Genomic DNA, 19016 nt, shown 5'->3' on the forward strand with positions numbered 1-19016 from the left:
CTTAACCCTCCCCCCTGCAGCCTATACATAACCCTCCTCCTGCAGCCTATACCTAACCCTCCCTCCCGGCAGCCTAAACTTAACCCTCCCCCTGCAGCCTATACCTAACCCTCCCTCCCGGCAGCCTAAACTTAACCCTCACCCCTACAGCCTATACCTAACCCTCCCCCTGCAGCCTAAACCTATCCATCCCTCCCTGCAGCCTAAACCTAACCATCCCTCCCTGCAGCCTAAACTGAACCCCTCCCCTGCAGCCTAACCCTCCACCCTGCAGCCTATACCTATCCATCCCTCCCTGCAGCCTAAACCTATCCATCCCTCCCTGGAGCCTAAACTTAACCCCCCCTGCAGCCTAACCCTCCCCCCTGCAGCCTATACCTATCCATCCCTCCCTGCAGCCTAAATCTATCCATCCCTCCCTGCAGCCTAAACCTATCCATACCTCCCCGCAGCCTAAACTAAAACTCCCCCTGCAGCCTAAGCCTCCCCCTAGTTCCTAAACCTATCCATCCCTCCCTGCAGCCTAAACCTATCCATCCCTCCCTGCAGCCTAAACCTAACCATCCCTCCCTGCAGCCTAAACTTAACCCCTCCCCCGCAGCCTAACCCTCCACCCTGCAGCCTATACCTATCCATCCCTCCCTGTAGCCTAAACATATCCATCCCTCCCTGCAGCCTAAACCTATCCATCCCTCCCTGCAGCCTAAACCTATCCATCCCTCCCTGCAGCCTAAACTTAACCCCCCCTCGCAGCCTAACCCTCCCCCCTGCAGCCTATACCTATCCACCCCTTCCCGCAGCCTAAATCTATCCATCCCTCCCTGCAGCCTAAACCTATCCATACCACCCCGCAGCCTAAACTTAACCCCCCCGCGCAGCCTAAGCCTCCCCCTAGTGCCTAAACCCTAACCCCCCCTTACCCCAATACTTACCATCAGGACGCCCATGACGGGATTTTGACAGGTGTTGGGGTACCGGCACTGGCATTCTAAGCACCGGCATCCCGACTGTTGGTATTATGACCGCATCCGCCTACAGTCAAGTCTCTGTTTAAAGCTTATACTCCACTGGGAGCATGTGATAGATGATAACCAATTGTACATCCTCAGAAAAATTGTCTCTTTTTGGCTCCACCCATGTCACAGGATCATTACAGCTAAAATAAATAGGAAGAAATTAATGGAAATGATTGACATAATGCACAAAACTGAAATCACTTGCATGCATAAATCCATAGGCTGGGAGCAATTTTGGAGGAGTGAAAGTTATGTGTCAGTGTCACGTTCATGCGAAATGCGTCAGCATCACAGAAAATGGGTATCAACATGTGGGCTTGGAGAAGAGGAAAAAGGCAGGGCATATTTTATTGCATATTTTATTGTGTTTTGTTACTTTTTTTCACCCCTTTATAAAGTTTCCGTTTTGGTTCGCAAAGACAACTGCAAAGGGGGCATGATACTTAACTAGTGATACAAGAATCAATCAAGAATGAAGATATAGACGTATAGTACCTAATTTAAGCTTTTGCTGTGATTTCCGTGAGCCAGGAGTGTGGCATAGCAGAAATTATTCTTCATCTCTTTCTCTTGCTGGAGAAATTTCTTTCCACTATAGTTCTCAGCCTCCTCCTGTACAAGTGATGGGATAGTTTTGTTTTAGAAATATAAATATGGAAAATTACGGGCATGGCATTCAACAGGTGGGTACTCAATAAAACGGTGGTATTACACAGTTATTGACATATGTGCATATAAAGTACAGAGTAGGGGTGGCATTCCCACTAACATGGATAAGCAAACAGCGATGCAGCTATAAAACTGTGTTGCACCTTCACCTCCAGCATTATGGGGGGCCCTGAACAAAATCTGAGCATTCTAGTGACTTGTAAACAATACAGAGAGCATTCTAGAGACTTGTAAACAATACAGAGAGCATTCTAGTGACTTGTAAACAAAACAGAGAGCATTCCAGTGACAGAATAACAATATAGTGCATATCTAATGAAAGTGCTCACAGAGGAGGGGGTTTGCAGCTATACTTACTGTAATGATAGTTTCCGCAGCCACCGTATACACCATTAATAAATATATCCCAAGGTGACCACAATGACATGGGCCAATCATGTAGCCTAGCTGCTGGATGATTGGATCTGTTCAATTTGGCCACCCAATTGCTAAACTATCGCTATAGAGTCCATACTTGCCTACAATCGTCGAATGTAGAAAGTGACAGTTACACAAAGGCACTTACACAGAATGGTGTGCTATCACACTTGTCGCTGTGCTATAGGGGAGAAGGAGGACAAAGTAGTTTCAGGATCCATACTAGGGATGGCCATTGGTGGGTTAACGATCGATGGCCACCATTGATGGTACCATTTGTGGTTAACATCGATGGTATGAAACCATTGATAGTGTAACCATCGATAGTTTCACCCACCTGTACCGTATATATATTTATTAGCACTGACAATAATATAATGCAAATCTAACAGAGGCCCTGATTCAGAGCCGGACGCTCTGACAGAGCGCTCGCTCTGAATCAGGGCCGTTCTTCTGAATTTTTAGAGCGGCCTCCTGGCCACTCGTATAGCTGTGGGTGACCACCCACAGCTATAGCGAGCGGCCAGGAAGATGGTCGAGTTGGTCAAGACCATCGCAACCATCGGGCTTGCGACGAGACCCTTGTGGTAGGGTCTCATTGCCGCAAGCCCTGGAGTGCTTTTGGCTCTATCAGAGCAGAAATCACTCCCACTGACATCACTTGTGATGTCAGTGGGGCTGGCCCCAGACGGTAGGCGTTCCCATGGGAACGCCTCCGTCTGGCCAGCCACACCCCCGGCATGCCCACCAAAGGGGGCGTGCTGTCACTCACCATCGACAGCACGCCCCCTTTGTAGTGAGACACATAGCGACGGCTTGCCCGTCGCTATCCAGGTCTCGCGCATGCGCACGATGGAGCCGCCTCGTCCGCATGTGCACTGGGCCAACATCGACCCGCTTGCGAGCGGGTCTGAATTAGGCCCAGAGTCCGAGTTCAGAATCACTTTGGGGTACCGAGTCGAACCGGTTGGGATCTTCCCACGGCTTGGAACTCGGATTTAAAAACCAAAACATGAAGTTGAATCCAGATACAAAACAAAAAACAAAACATGGGGGTTGGTGCTCATCTCTAATATACAGTATACTGTATATATAATGTATATATATTTGTCATCTGCACTAACAATAATATAATTCAAATCTGGATGTAACTAGCAAATAAAAGCATGGGGATTTTGTTCATATTTTGATTAAAACATTGAAGCTTGCAGCTCATCGTCAAGGGACCCCAATTCTATGTAAGTCTGCACTAGCAAACGGTATATGCCCAACACACCATTACATTGCAGGTAAGTGCACTCACCTCTCAGGTACAGAGGGTAACGCCTAGATCAGGGGCTGGTTTGTGAGCCACACCCAGCTTGGCCTTACATATAGGCATACTTGCCGACAATCTGGCTGCTCCTTCCGGGAAGGAGCAGCCAGATTGGCAGAACAGGGGGCGTGGTCGGCAAAAAGGGGGTGGGTCCAAACGAGCTGAGATCGGTTTGCGGGCGTGACAGGGGGCGGGGCCACGCGATCGTGTCATTTTAGCCCCGCCCCGCTACACAATGCAGAAAAAAAGGCATTGTGAAGCAGGGGACGGGGCCAAAATTACGCGAATTGCGTCAGCCCCCCCCCCCGCTGCGGGGGTTTATCAGGTAATGGGAGGGGGGTTCGGGGGATCGGCGGCAGGCGGGAGGCTTGCCTGCCTTTCCAGGCGGGCGGGAGCTGCAAACGTTTATCGGGAGGCTCCCGCCCGAATCGGGAGTGTAGGCAACCCTGCATATAGGCTAGGTTCCATAAAATTAATCCTTGACTGAAAGCAGCCATGATAGCACTATGGAACATTTTGAAACAAACCACAAAGAAATGTGCGGGTCCAGATTTCTGAAATCCGAACACACACGAATTTAGGGGTTCCGAGTAGAACTGGTTTATGGTTCAGATTCACTTTTGTGTCCCGGTTTGTACCGAATTCTGGTTCGGATCTTTTGCCGGTTCGGAACGTATTTAATATCCGAACTTGGGGTTTTTGCTTTGGACATTTTAGCTGCGTTTATTAATTTTTATCTGAATCCAAAACCAAAAGATGAAGATATATCCAGATCCAAAATCAAAACACTGGGGTCAGCGCACATCTCTAGTATATATTAGAGATGAGCGGTTCGGATTCTGTCGATCCGAACTGCTCCGAACAACAGGGATCCGAGTCCACCCGAGCCATGGCTCGGGTGTTCCCGTCTAACTCGAATCGCACTTTGAGGCTAAACGCCATCCTCCCGATGTTGGATCCTCGCGAGAGTTGGTTTCTATATAAGGTGCTGCGACCGGGACTCGGCGCCATTTCACTCGCATGCTGCGCACTGCTCTGCTCATTAAAGTGGCTATGTCCAGACTCACAAGTGGCTGTGCTGGTAGAGTGACTGTATAGGGGGCACACTGATGTATGCTGCGCTATACTCTGCTGATTAAAGTGACTGTGTCCAGACTCACAAGTAGCTGTGCTGGTAGAGTGACTGTGTAAGGGGGCACACTGCACACTGATGTATGCTGCGCTATACTCTGCTGATTAAAGTGACTGTGTCCAGACTCACAAGTGGCTGTGTGTACAAGGCATGCTGATGTATGCTGTGCTGTACTCATGCTAATCTGTTCCAGTGTAAAAAAAAAGTAAAATAATATTTTTTTAAAAAGTTTACAAACTAAAAAAAATAAAAAATATTTTTTTTTTGGAGCTGTACCCCACTGTGTATACAAGCACCATGACTCCTTGGTCCATAGCCCACTGTGTATACAATTGCTGTGACTCTGTTGGCCGTACCCCACTGTGTATACAAGCACTATGACTCCTTGGGCCGTAGCCCACTGTGTATACAAGTACTGTGACTCCCTGGGCCGTAGCCCACTGTGTATAAAAGTACTGTGACTCTGCTGGCCGTACGCCACTGGGTGGGTGGGAGGACCATTCCATCTTGCACTACTTTTCATTTCCGCCACTGCTGTGTTGCAATGTTTCATAGATGTGCTTTAAACTGCAGTGTCTGTGCCGCTGCTCTGTTGCTTAGTAACCAGTCAGCTTACTGCAGCCTTTGGCCAATAATGGTGAAAACAATATTGTGAGCTGTGATGTGGTCTAAATTCACTGTAAATGACTGTAAATTAATGTTATTGAGGTTAATAATACTCTAGGAATAAAAAAGCCCAAATTATGTGATTTTCGCTTTTTTTTTGTAAATTTTTAAAAAAAATATCCAAATCCAAATCCGAAACCATTCACGGCAGTTTGGCAAATCCAAATCTAATGCCGGACGATGAATCAAAGCCAAATCCAAATATACTGTAGCAGAAATGGTCCGGCGCACATCAGTAATATATAATGTGACACAGTCGGGATAGGGGTCCCTCTCCTGGGGTAGATGGACTCCCTCTTTACACACACAGCAGCCGTAAAAACAGGATACAAATCTGGGGTTCTCGTACAAACTGGTCGGCACCAGTCTTTATTGTGCCAAATGAATATAAACATAAACAAAACATAAGTCCTAGCCCGGCTGGGCACTAGCTACACAGCAGATTCCCTCTCTATAATAATGGTAGGGCCTATTGCCCACACCATCAACAAAACACGTGCACAGTCTTACAAGGATTTTAACCAAGTGTCTCTGAACAGGCTAATCTGCCTGCTCTCCCAGGTGTGAGACACTCAGCTATGAAAAAAACCCAGCTTATCTGAGCCACTTTCAGGTGCAAGCCCTAATGAGCCTGCTACCAGGCTGAAAGGCCCAAAACCTGGAGTGGCCTATGGATGGAGCCCTCCCTCTCCTCACATCCACACCCCCAGAACCCATTCCGGCTATTCACAGAAGCCGACATTTCTAGTCTGCTTATCCAACAGACTTCTCCTGGGGGTTTTAAAAGACATAAGACAGGAATCTGGGACATATATAGCAGCCATTCCACACTTCTCCAGTGCTTCTATCACATATCCCCCCTTTGTTTCAACCTGTGGGGCGGAACAACTGCAGCCCCCAAACAATGGACAAGTGACAAAGCATCTGCATTGGCCAGCTGGCTTTCTGGCCTGTGTTCTACCGTAAATTTAAAGGTTTGTAATGCCAAGAAGCATCTTGTTATTCTCGCATTATTTACCTTGCTTTCTGACATCCACTTCAGAGGGGCATGGTCAGTGATCAATCTGAACTTTCTTCCCACCAAGTAGTACCTGAGAGTCTCTAATGCCCACTTTATGGCCAATGCTTCTTTCTCGACCATAGCATAGTTTCTTTCATGTACATTAAATTTCCATCTTAAGAAGAAACTCGGGCGTTCTTCACCCTCTTTGCTTTGGGACAGGACCGATCCGATGCCTACATCTGATGCATTGGTTTGTACAACAAACTCTCTGTAAAAATCAGGGGTCATCAAAACTGGTTGGGTACATAACGCTATTTTTAACTCCTGGAAAGCCTTCTCTGCTTCAGGACCCCATTCCACCATGACTTTCTGTTTGCCTTTGGTAAGGTCAGTCAGTGGGACTGCAATGGTGGCAAAATTGGGTATAAACCTATAATACCCAGTGATCCCTAAAAAGGCTCTCACCTACTTTTTATTCAGGGGTCGTTTCCAATTTTGGATTGCCTCAATCTTATTGAGCTGTGGCTTTATCAAACGTCTGCCAATGGTGTACCCAAGATATTTTACTTCTTCCATCCCCAGACAACACTTTTTTGGGTTGGCTGTCAAACCTGCCTTATAGATGGAGTCCAACACTGCTTGTACTCTGGACAAGTGAGACTGCCAATCAGGAGTATGAATGACTACATCATCCACAGTAAGCAGCATCATACTGTCTATGGGGCCTTAGAAACCTATCCGTCATTCTTTGAAAGGTAGCAGGTGCCCCATGTAGCCCAAAGGGCAACATTTTGTATTGAAACAACCCCTCTTGTGCAGAAAAAGCTGTCTTTTCTTTGGCATTCTCAGTTAACGGCACTTGCCAATACCCTTTGGTCAAGAGTAGTTAAATATCTGGCTGTCCCCAGCCTTTCAATTTGTTTGTCCACCCAAGGCATAGGGTAGGCATCAAACTTTGACACACTGTTGAATTTCCGGAAGTCATTGCAGAATCGCACACTCCCGTCGGGTTTTGGAATGAGCACAATGGGACTTGACCACTCACTATGCGATTCTTCAATTACACCCAACTCTAACATTTTTTTAATTTCCTTCGACACTGATTCTCTTTGGGCTTCTGGTAACCTATAGGGCTTTAGTTCAACCTTAACCCCATGGCCAGTGATTATGTCATGTTTGATGACCGTGGTTTTCCCTGGTAGGTCAGAAAAAAGCACCCTATTTCTGATCAGAAATTCCTTAACTTCCTGCTGTTGACTGGCTGACAGGGTTTTTGCCACTGTCACTTTGGGTACCATGGGTCCTGGGTTTACTGGAGGGGCTTGAACGGCTGACAGTGCTGCTCTATCCTTCCAGGGTTTTATAAGATTTACATGGTATATCTGTTCTGGCTTTCTTTTTCCCGGTTGGTAAACTTTATAATTGACCTGCCACACTTTTTCTAAGATTTCAAAGAGTCCTTGCCATTTAGCCAAAAGTTTAGTTTCTACTGTGGGAACCAACACCAACACTCTGTCCCCAGGAACAAAGTTGCGTAAGCGAGCATTGCGGTTGTATACCCTCTGCTGTGCCTGTTGGGCCTGTTCCAAGTGCTCTCTTACTGTCGGCACCACAGCAGCAATTCTTTCATGCATTTGAGAAACATGCTCAATAACTGTTTTATACGGACTGGACTGCCCCTCCCATGTCTCTGACATGGGAGAGCATGATACTGACATTCAGGGAGGATGCACAATAGTCAGACACCTCTTTGTGGACCCCAGGCCAAAAAACTCTCTGCACAATTCGCTCAGTAGTTTTCTCTACCCCTAGGTGGCCTACCATTATATGACCATGGGCCAGATCTAACACGGTTCATCTGTATGCTTTGGGAACTATTAATTGTTCCACAATATCTTCCCCCTTCTTAGTCACCTGATACAACAAATCCTGACATACTGCCATGTGAGGATATGACAAAGGACTATTGGGGTCTATGGGTTTACCATTGATCACCTTGACATTCTCCCTGGCTTTTACCAGATTAGGGTCATTCAAATGCTCCATGGCAAATACCTCTCTTCTGACCTCAAAATCAGGCAGACAGTCCACGGGCTCAATAACACTCCACACCTCAGTGGGAGGCACGCCACTTGGCGAGCCACCATCACGCTCCGCATTCTCTAGTTCGCCAATCATACTAGAAAAAGGGAACATCTCTGACTCTGGTACTACGTCAGTAACCCTCTCAAACGAGTCAGGGTGATTTACCTCTGTGCAAAATCGGCTTTCCCACAACTTCCAGAAGTGGACAAAGTCTCTCCCCAATATTGCATCATACATTAAGCCCTGTACCAAGCCCACAGAGACTATCGCGGAACCACATGGTGTTTCTATGTTCACTTCTGCAGTAACATAATACAGAGTATCCCCATGTATGCAGGTCACAGCAACAGTTTTCCCCTTACACTTCAAGGGGTTCACCAGTTCAGCTTTCATAAGTGTAACCAGGCTACCAGAATCTAACAGAGCCTCTACTCGGGTGCCTTCTACAGTGAGTATACACATGTGCTTATCTGTCTCAACCTGCCGGTCAGCAGTACAGGCTGGTTGTGCAAAGAAAGACATCCTGCGGTTGACATGATCAGTATCACATTGCATAGGTTCAGAGGTAAGTGAACAATTAGCCTCAATATGGTGAAACCACCACATCGGAAACATTGAATTGCATTAATATCTAGTCTTTTACGGGGTAGGAACCTTCCTGGCCTGGCTGGCCCATCTCCAGGTTCCAAACCCCCAGCCTTTAGTACATTCCACCGCCCAGCACCCTTCTCCCCTGGAATAGTCTTACCAGTGTCAGTGGGAGTTCGCCGATGCGCCATCAAGGCTCGGTGGGGCACACTCATCAGCTCCTCAGCCGCCATGTACCTCTCCACCAGTTTAACTAACTCGTCTGTGGACTTTGGGTCTGCATGGCTCACCCACTTGCGCAGAGTTGCAGTTAGCGATCGCAGATGATGGTCCATCACGACTCTTTCCACGATCTGTGGTCCTGTCAGTGTCTTGGGCTGTAGCCATTTTGTGGTGATGGACGAGGTCATGCATCTGTGAGCGTGGAAGCTTTTCCATTTGGAACTCCCAGTGGTGGACTCGTTGGGCACGAACAAATGAGGTGACTCCCAAGCGAGTTAGGATCTCCTGTTTTAGTTTTACATAGTCCTTTGCATCAGCCAGGCACAAATCATAGTAGGCCTTTTGTGGTTCTCCTGACAGGAAGGGTGCCACAAGACTTGCCCATTGTTCCTTGGGCCAACTCTCCCTTTCTGCGGTTCTCTCAAATGCCGTGAGATACGCCTCTAAATCATCACTTGTAATCTTCTGTAAAAAAAATGACTAGCGCGTATGGAGCGAGTGCAGTTTGGAGGGTCAGCGGATGCATCTTCAGACCATGCTACTAGGTGTTGTGCCACCTCTTTTATGGCCTGGCTGTTTTCTGCTAAAGCCTGGCAGGTTTCCTCGATGGTGACTTGTTGTTGCCTCTGGGCTGCCTCCAAGGCCAAAAGTTGCACCTGGGTGGACTCCTGCTGAGCCCTGGTAGCTTTTTGCTGTATTTTTTGTTTCCTGCTGAGCCATGGTAGCTTCTTGCTGAGCTGCCATAGCTTGGAACAAGGCTTTAACAATGTCCTCCATTTTGTCCTGGGGTGTAGGTTGGAAGCAGAATCTGGCTTCCCTAAGCATCTGCGGATGCTGCCTCTATGGACTTCAAAGGACACAACTTTATATCCACCCTGACGAATTGGTATCTGTCCCTTTAAATTTTAAACTAAAATGTTTCCTTGCTGCAAACTTCAGTGTGTAATTGCCCGCATTCTCCACCAAATGTGACACAGTCAGGATAGGGGTCCCTCTCCTGGGGTAGATGGACTCCCTCTTTACACATACTGCAGCTGTAGAAACAGGATACCAGTTATGGGTTCTCGTACAAACTGGTCGGCGCCAAGTAGTTTACACTGAAAGTTTTATTTGCTTTTATTAATATTTGGCCATTTGGCCTCATTTTCTGGGTGAATTATTTTTGGTGAGTGGGTATAAATACAGATGCCCGTGAAGTAATCAAGCTCATCCTTCTGGAGTTGATTGATGGTATCAAGAGATTTAAGCAACCCACATTGTGATGTTTTGGACTAAACATTGTGTAGAAACAAAAATATAATATTTTCAATACTGATCTTGTTTTGTGGGGTTCGGTTAACAGAGGATCCTCTTATAGGTGCAGCATTATCAATTTTTGGTGCAAGATCAGGGTTCTTTTCTTGTAATATATATATATATATATATATATAAATATAAAAATCCCCAAGATCCGGCACTCAAAGGTATACATGTAACTGGACCGGGTGCCTTCCTCACTGTGACCTCCGAACGGGGATACACTGACACATACTCCAACAAATGGCGGCACTACGGATAAAAAATGCTACGTACACATATCCAGCTATGTGTACGTAGCATTTTTTATCCGGAGTGCTGCCATTTGTCGGAGTTTGTATATATATTAGGGGTGTGCACCGGCCACTTTTCGTGTTTTGGTTTTGGATCTGGATCTTTCTTCGTGTTTTGGATCTGGATTGGTTTTGCCAAAACCACCCTTCGGTGTTTTGGGTTCTGGGTTTTGGATCTGTATTTTTTTTTAAAAAAGCATAAAAACAGCTAAAATCACAGAATGTGTTGATTTTTCTGCTCCTATGCTATTATTAACCTCAATAACCTTAATTTCCACTCATTTCCAGTTTATTCTGAACACCTCACACCTCACAATAGTGTTTTAATGTCCAAAAGGTTGCACCGAGGTAGATGGATGACGATGCTAAGCGACACGAGTGGGCGGCACAAACACGTGGCCCATCTAGGAGTGACACTGCAGTGGCAGACAGGATGGCAGTTTGAAAAACTAGGCCCCAAACAGTACATAATGCAAAGAAAAAAAAGAGGTGCAAGATGGAATTGTCCTTGGGCCCTCCCACCCACCCTTATGTTGTATAAACAGGACATGCACACTTTAACAAACCAATCATTTCAGCGCCAGGGTCTGCAACATGACTGTGGCTGAAATGATTCGTTCGTTTGGGCCCCCACAAAACAAGCTGGCAATTAATCTGTCCCTGCACAAACTGGCTCTACGGAGGCAAGATGTCGTCCTCATTCACGATTCCTCACCCTCTTCAGTGTTGTGTACATCATCATCCTCACAGAGTATTAATTCGTCCCTGCTGGAATCCACCACCACAGGTCCCTCTGTACGTTCTGGAGGCTGGTCTCCCTGGAAAAGTTGATAATTCATTTTTATGAACATCATCTTCTCCACATTTTGTGGAAGCAACCTCCTACGCCTTTTGCTGACAAGGTTCCCGGCTGCACTAAACACTCTTTCGGAGTGCACTCAGGTAAAATAGAGCCAGTTTGTACAGGGGCCTCCAAATTGCCTCTTTTTCCTGCCAGTACATGTACGGACTGTCTGACATGCCTACTTGGATGCTGTCACCGATGTAATTCTTTAACAGACAGACGCACGCTTGTCGCTGCTGCTTTGAGGATGCAGGTGCGGCTACAGCCCACACAATTCACAAAGACAGGAAAAAAAAGAAGAATTTTTTTATTGTTTGTTGAGCGCACTTTGAGGGTTACACCACCCTTTAACAGACAGACGCACGCTTGTCGCTGCTGCTTTGAGGACAGTATTGTATGCAGTGACAGTAGACTTGTCAGAAATTGTTGGCATGTCCTTCAGTCCGGACCAGTTGTCCAAACCGGCCCTTGACTTATGACACAGGCGCACGCTTGGCGCTGCTACTGTGTTGGTGCACGTGCGACTACATCGCACACAAGTCACAAACACAAAAAAAATAGTTTTTTATTTTTTGGAGCACTTTGAGGGTTACACCACCCTTTAACAGACAGACGCACGCAAGTCGCTGCTGCTTTGAGGATGGAAGTGCGGCTACAGCCCACACAATTCACAAAGACAGGAAAAAAAAGAAGAATTTTTTTATTGTTTATGGAGCGCACTTTGAGGGTTACACCACCCTTTAACAGACAGACGCACGCTTGTCGCTGCTGCTTTAAGGATGCAGGTGCGGCTACAAGCCCACACATTTCACAAAGGCAGAAAAAAAAGAATTTTTTATTGTTTGTGGAGCGCACTTTGAGGGTTACACCACCCTTTAACAGACAGACGCACGCTTGTCGCTGCTGCTTTAAGGATGCAGGTGCGGCTACAGCCCACACATTTCACAAAGACAGAAAAAAAAAGAATTTTTTTATTGTTTGTGGAGCACACTTTGAGGGTTACACCACCCTTTAACAGACAGACACACACTTGTCGCTACTGCTTTAAGGATGCAGGTGCGGCTACAGCCCACACATTTCACAAAGACAGAAAAAAAAAGAATTTTTTTATTGTTTGTGGAGCACACTTTGAGGGTTACACCACCCTTTAACAGACAGACGCACGCTTGTCGCTGCTGCTTTAAGGATGCAGGTGCGGCTACAGCGCACACATTTCACAAAGAGAAAAAAAAAGAATTTTTTTATTGTTTGTGGAGCGCACTTTGAGGGTTACATCACCCTTTAACAGACAGAAGCATGCTTGTCGCTGATGCTTTGAGGATGCAGGTGGAATCTAGACGGGATTTGGAACCGCGGACACACTACCTCCATCAATTGTCTAAATCCCACTGCACTAATGGTGGATACCGGATGCACGTCTAACACCAACATAGCAGTCAAGGCCTCAGTTATACGTTTTGCTTCAGGATGACTGCTGTCGTACTTCATCCTCCTCGCTAGGGACTGTTGGAGGGTCAATTGTTTAGTAAAAGTAGTGGTGTTCCTACTTCCTCTCTGGGATGATGAACAACTCCCAGCAGCAGCAACAGCACTAGGAGGAAGTGGTTCTTGATCTTTGCCTATTTTATTTTTATCGGAGAAAGTTTGGTCCTCCATTTATGTTATATTGATATATACGTGCGGCTAAAGCGCACACAAACACAGAAAATATTTTTTTATTTTTGCTGGAGAGTAGTGCACTTTGTGGGTTACACCACCCTTTAAGAAATGAGCCAGCCGGCTCTTTACTTATGGGACACAGGCGCACGCTTGGTGCTGCTCCTTTGTTGATGCACATGCGGCTACAGTGCACACAATTCACAAACACAGAAAATATTTTTTTATTTTGTTTGGAGTGTACTTTGGGGGTTACACCACCGTTTATCGGACAAGCCAGCCGGCCCTTTACTTATGACACAGGCGCACGCTTGGCACTACTTTGTTGATGCACGTGCGGCTACTGCGCACACAATTCACAAACACAGAAAATATTTTTTTATTTTGTTTGGAGTGTACTTTGGGGGTTACAGCACCCTTTAACGGTCAAGCCAGCTGGCCCTTTACTTATGACACAGGCGCACGTTTGGCACTACTTTGTTGATGCACGTGCAGCTACTGCGCACACAATTCACAAACACAAAAAAATATTTTTTTTATTTTGTTTGGAGTGCACTTTGGGGGTTACACCACCCTTTAACGGACAAGCCAGCTGGCCCTTTACTTATGACACAGGCGCACGCTTGGCACTACTTTGTTGATGCACATGCGGCTACTGCGCACACAATTCACAAACACAAAAAAATATACATTTTTATTTTGTTTGGAGTGCCCTTTGGGGGTTACACCACCCTTTAATGGACAAGCCAGCCGGCCCTTTACATATGACACAGGCGCACGCTTGGCACTACTTTGTTGATGCACGTGCGGCTACTGCGCACACAATTCACAAACACAAATAATATTTTTTTATTTTGTTTGGAGTGTACTTTGGGGGTTACAGCACCCTTTAACGGTCAAGCCAGCCGGCCCTTTACTTATGACACAGGCGCACGTTTGGCACTACTTTGTTGATGCACGTGCGGCTACTGCGCACACAATTCACAAACACAAAAAATATATTTTTTTATTTTGTTTGGAGTGCCCTTTGGGGGTTACAGCACCCTTTAATGGACAAGCCAGCCGGCCTTTTACTTATGGGACACAGGCGCACGCTTGGCGCTGCTCCTTCGTTGATGCACGTGCAGCCACAGTGCACACAATTCACAAACACAGAAATTTTTTTTATTTTGTTTGGAGTGCCCTTTGGGGGTTACAGCACCCTTTAGCGGTCAATCCAGCCGGCCCTTTATTTATGGGACACAGGCGCACGCTTGGCACTACTTTGTTGATGCACGTGCGGCTACTGCGCACACAATTCACAAACACAAAAAAAAATATTTTTTTATTTTGTTTGGAGTGTCCTTTGGGGGTTACAGCACCCTTTAGCGGTCAATCCAAGCGGCCCTTTATTTATGGGACACAGGCGCACGCTTGGCACTACTTTGTTGATGCACGTGCGGCTACTGCGCACACAATTCACAAAAAAAATATTTTTTTATTTTGTTTGGAGTGCCCTTTGGGGGTTACAGCACCCTTTAATGGACAAGCCAGTCTTCCTTTTACTTATGGGACACAGGCGCACGCTTGGCACTACTTTGTTGATGCACGTGCGGCTACTGCGCACACAATTCACAAACACACAAAAAAAAAATTTTTTATTTTGTTTGGAGTGTCCTTTGGGGGTTACAGCACCATTTAGCGGTCAATCCAAGCGGCCCTTTATTTATGGGACACAGGCGCACGCTTGGCACTACTTTGTTGATGCACGTGCGGCTACTGCGCACACAATTCACAAACACAAAAAAATATATTTTTTTATTTTGTTTGGAGTGTCCTTTGGGGGTTACAGCACCCTTTAGCGGTCAATCCAAGCGGCCCTTTATTTATGGGACACAGGCGCACGCTTGGCACTACTTTGTTGATGCACGTGCGGCTACTGCACACACAATTCACAAACACAAAAAAATATATTTTTTTATTTTGTTTGGAGTGCCCTTTGGGGGTTACAGCACCCTTTATCGGACAAGCCAGCCGGCCTTTTACTTATGGGACACAGGCGCACGCTTGGCGCTGCTCCTTTGTTGATGCACGTGCAGCCACAGTGCACACAATTCACAAACACAGAAAAAATATTTTTTTTTTTTAGCACTTGGAGGGAGCACCCCTGACGGACAGAGCACCCCCTGGACAACACTACAGCACCCCTTTAGGACTGGGACACTGCACAGGACTTTGGAGTGGACACAGCCCCTATGGACAACTGACTGCACAACACAGTCCAGCCAGCCCCTATGGACTTTGAAGTAGTGGACACAGCGCAGCACAGCACAACACTACACCACAACACTACACTACACAGCCCAGCCAGCCCTAACTCCCACCCTCCCTCTTCACTGTCCACAGCCGAGTGAGAAAATGGCGCAGACGCGGGTACCTTATATAGGATCCAAAACCCGCGAGACCCGGAAGGCGGGATGATGACGTTTTGCCTCGATTTCAGATCCGAGTCAGGCGGGAAAAGTCGAGCCTGACTCGGATCGGCCTCGGATCGGGGAGGGCTCGGGGGGGTTCGGATTTCAGAAATCCGAACCCGCTCTCTCCTAATATATATATATATATATATATCCTTAAAATTCCTGTTCTTGCCCTGCAATGCCAAATACAGGTGGCGTAAGCTGCAGGCGCCAAACTCCGGAATGCTTGGTAAATCTGACAGCTTCGCAACCCCCACAGAAACCTTTGGGTGTTGCCGCTACTGTCGGAAATGAAGGGATCGCCGCAGATATCGAAGATTTCTGCTGCGGTCTCCCCATGCTACGTTTAGGGGATACTTAAAATTTGCGGATATCGGCCCTGATTCAGAGCTGAACACTGTGAGCAGAACGCTCGCTCTGAATCAGGGCCATCCTATTTAAATGTGGAGCGGCCTTATGGACGCTCGCATAGCTGTGGGTTACCAGCCACAGCTTATGCGAGCGTTCATGATGATGGTCGCGATGGTCAAGACCATCGCGACCATCGGGCTTGCGACGAGACTCTTGCGGTAGGGTCTCGCTGCCGCAAGCCCAGGAGTGATTTTGGCTCTATCAGAGCCAAAATCACACCCACTGACGTCACTAGTGATGTCAGTGGGGCCGGACTTAGACGGTAGGCGTTCCCATGGGAACGCCTCCGTCTGGCAGCCACGCCCCTGGAACGCCCACCAAAGGGGGCGTGCTGTCACTCACCATGGACAGCACGCCCCCTTTGGTGCGAGACCCCGAGCGACGTATTTCTTGTCGCTCGCCGGGTCTCGTGCATGCGCACGACGTAGCTCCCTCCGTCGTGCGCATTTGCCCACCATCGACCCGCTAGCGAGCGACCTTCGCTCGCGAGCGAGTCTGAATGACCCCCATCCTCCGAAAATGGGCATAGTTAATGATAAATACTAGGCCCCCTAGTGTTTTAACCTTGCTTGGTTCATGTCTACACTCATGACGAGGTGTCAAAGCTAAAATCTCTCTGTAGAAAGGGGTCAAATCTAATAGACCAAAGACACATTTCAAATGGCTTTTTTCCTTTAAAAGAATTGTGTTGTTTTATTGCAGGGACTCTGCCCTAGATTTGAAGCCGGCAGACCTTTGCAAACAGGGCCCAAAGGTGTATTTTACCAATATAACGAGAGTGCATTGTTATGGGACTTGTTTTATTGCTGTGTGCTTAGAATTCCTGTCTGTACTGACACATCTCTACCCTCTGCTGGCCTGGTGTGGGAGCTGAGCATCTGCAGACTTGACTCTGAATTAATGTGTGTGGGTTTTTTTGCTTGTGTGGGCGGTAGTTTAGGAGCTGAGAAATAGTTCTGGGATTTAGGATGTGATCTGTGTGCTTATGTATAACCTAGGTACTATACATCTGTTTCAGGTGATATACAGTACTTCACTGTGCATCACAAGATAATCTACGATGGTAACACTGGGCCTGATTCAGAGCTGAACGCTCCTACCTTTTTTTGGAGCGTCCTCATGGACACTCGCATAGCTGTGGGTTACCACCCACAGCTATAGCGAGCGTCCATGATGATGGTCGCGATGGTCTTGACCATCGCGACCATCGGGCTTGCGACGGAGACCCTGCGGTAGGGTCTCGCTGCCGCAAGCCCTGGAGTGATTTTGGCTCTATCAGAGCCAAAATCACTCCCACTGACATCACTAGTGATGTCAGTGGGGCCGGCTTGAGACGGTAGGCATTCCCATGGGAACGCCAATCAACATCGACAGCACGCCCCCTTTGGTGCGAGACCCGGAGCGATGGTGAGCCCGTCGCTCGCCGGGTCTTGCGCATGCGCTCGACGGAGCTCCCTCCGTCGTGCGCATGCGCAGTGGGCAACATCGACACGCTTGCGAGCGTCCTGCCGCTCGCGAGCGGGTCTGAATGATCCCCACTGTATCATGTACTTTAATTGTTGAATCGCAGTGGGGTTATTTATGAAGAAACTTTCCTCAGACATCTAACATTATTTTATCGCCATGGCGGGTGAGCATTACCCAGCTGCCGCGGTGAAAATGGTCCTGAGCAAGAGTTAATCTGGCCAGGGCAGAGCGCGTGCACGTGGAAATCAGCGCTCTGTTTGAGCTTTCAATGCCGCTGTTAGTATAAAAATACAAAAAAAAACATTAAAATCCTTTTTAAAATACAATAAAAAAAATCTTGTGTAGATAAAAAATGATATACCGTAGATATAGAAGCTTATTTATCAAACACTAACTCCAGGGAAAATAGGAGTTTTTACCCCCAAAATTTAAATTTTTAAGATCGGGGACATCTATTGAATGCCCAATGCCTGGGAAATCAGTAATGCTGGAAAATGATCTCTCCTTGGGGTTGTTGTACTTTGGCAACATTCATTATGTCGACACTGATAAAATGTCGGCATGATTAGAATGTCGACAAAACAGCATGTCCCGGGACAGCGCTCGCTTACTGTTCCTGCTAGTGAATCTCGGGCTGCTCCGATGGGGTCTTCTGGTTTCGGCAGTCAGGGTATGGTAAGTTCCAGGTGTCAGTCTGCGGTTCTGGTGATGACAGGGAGCTTAGGCCCTGATTCAGACCCACTCGCGAGCGGCTGTCCGCTCGCAAGTGGGTCGATGGTCTGCACTGCGCATGCGCACGACGGAGGGAGCTCCGTCGTGCGCATGCGCGAGACGCGACGAGCGAAGGACTTTTCTTCGCTCGTAGTGTCTGATCAAAGGGGGCGTGCTGTCAATGTTGATTGACAGCACGCCCCCTTTGGTGGGCGAGCCGGGGGCGTGCCTGCCAGACGGAGGCATTCCCAAGGGAACGCCTACCGTCAGAAGCCGGCCCCACTGACATCACTAGTGATGTCAGTGGGAGTGATTTTGGCTCTATCAGAGAAACTCAGCCGCAGGCTTCTGCTCGCAGTGGCGATGGTCGCGATTGTCAAGACCATCGCGACCATCATCCTGCACGCTCGTATATGCTGTGGGTGGTGACCCACAGCTATACGAGCGTCCAGGAGGACGCTCCATTTTAATGGAGGTGGGCCCTGATTCAGAGTGAGCGCTCTGGTCAGAGCGTCCGGCTCTGAATTAGGGCCTTAACCTTTTGTGAATGCTTCGTGCATACACAGTAGTGTCCCACAGAAAGACAAGTTAATCTAGTGGTGAAAGATTTTTTGATGTTTAAGTGATTCCCCCAAACAGCCTCTTTTCAGAGTGCTTTCTCGGCAAGCAAGCATTGTTAAATAGCTCAGATCATAGATGCAAAACTATTATTCAGGGTTGCCTACCTTTAATATTCTCTTCCCGGGAGAAGCCCGGGTAAGAGAAGCAG

At 47.4% G+C, this 19016-nt stretch overlaps 1 long non-coding RNA gene across 1 annotated transcript in view; it reads right to left on the reverse strand.

Moving 5' to 3' along the window:
- Positions 1-1388: 1388 nt before the first annotated feature.
- The window catches only part of LOC148517693 (uncharacterized), a 77125-nt gene continuing 59497 nt past the window's right edge, over positions 1389-19016 (reverse strand). Inside the window, exon 3 of the long non-coding RNA XR_015879262.1 lies at positions 1389-1628. This is a non-coding gene — a long non-coding RNA (uncharacterized LOC148517693). The remainder of the gene's footprint in view (positions 1629-19016) is intronic.

This window comes from Taudactylus pleione, unplaced genomic scaffold (assembly GCF_031769625.1).
Source record: "Taudactylus pleione unplaced genomic scaffold, aTauple2 ptg000212l, whole genome shotgun sequence".
Taxonomy (NCBI): domain Eukaryota; kingdom Metazoa; phylum Chordata; class Amphibia; order Anura; family Myobatrachidae; genus Taudactylus; species Taudactylus pleione.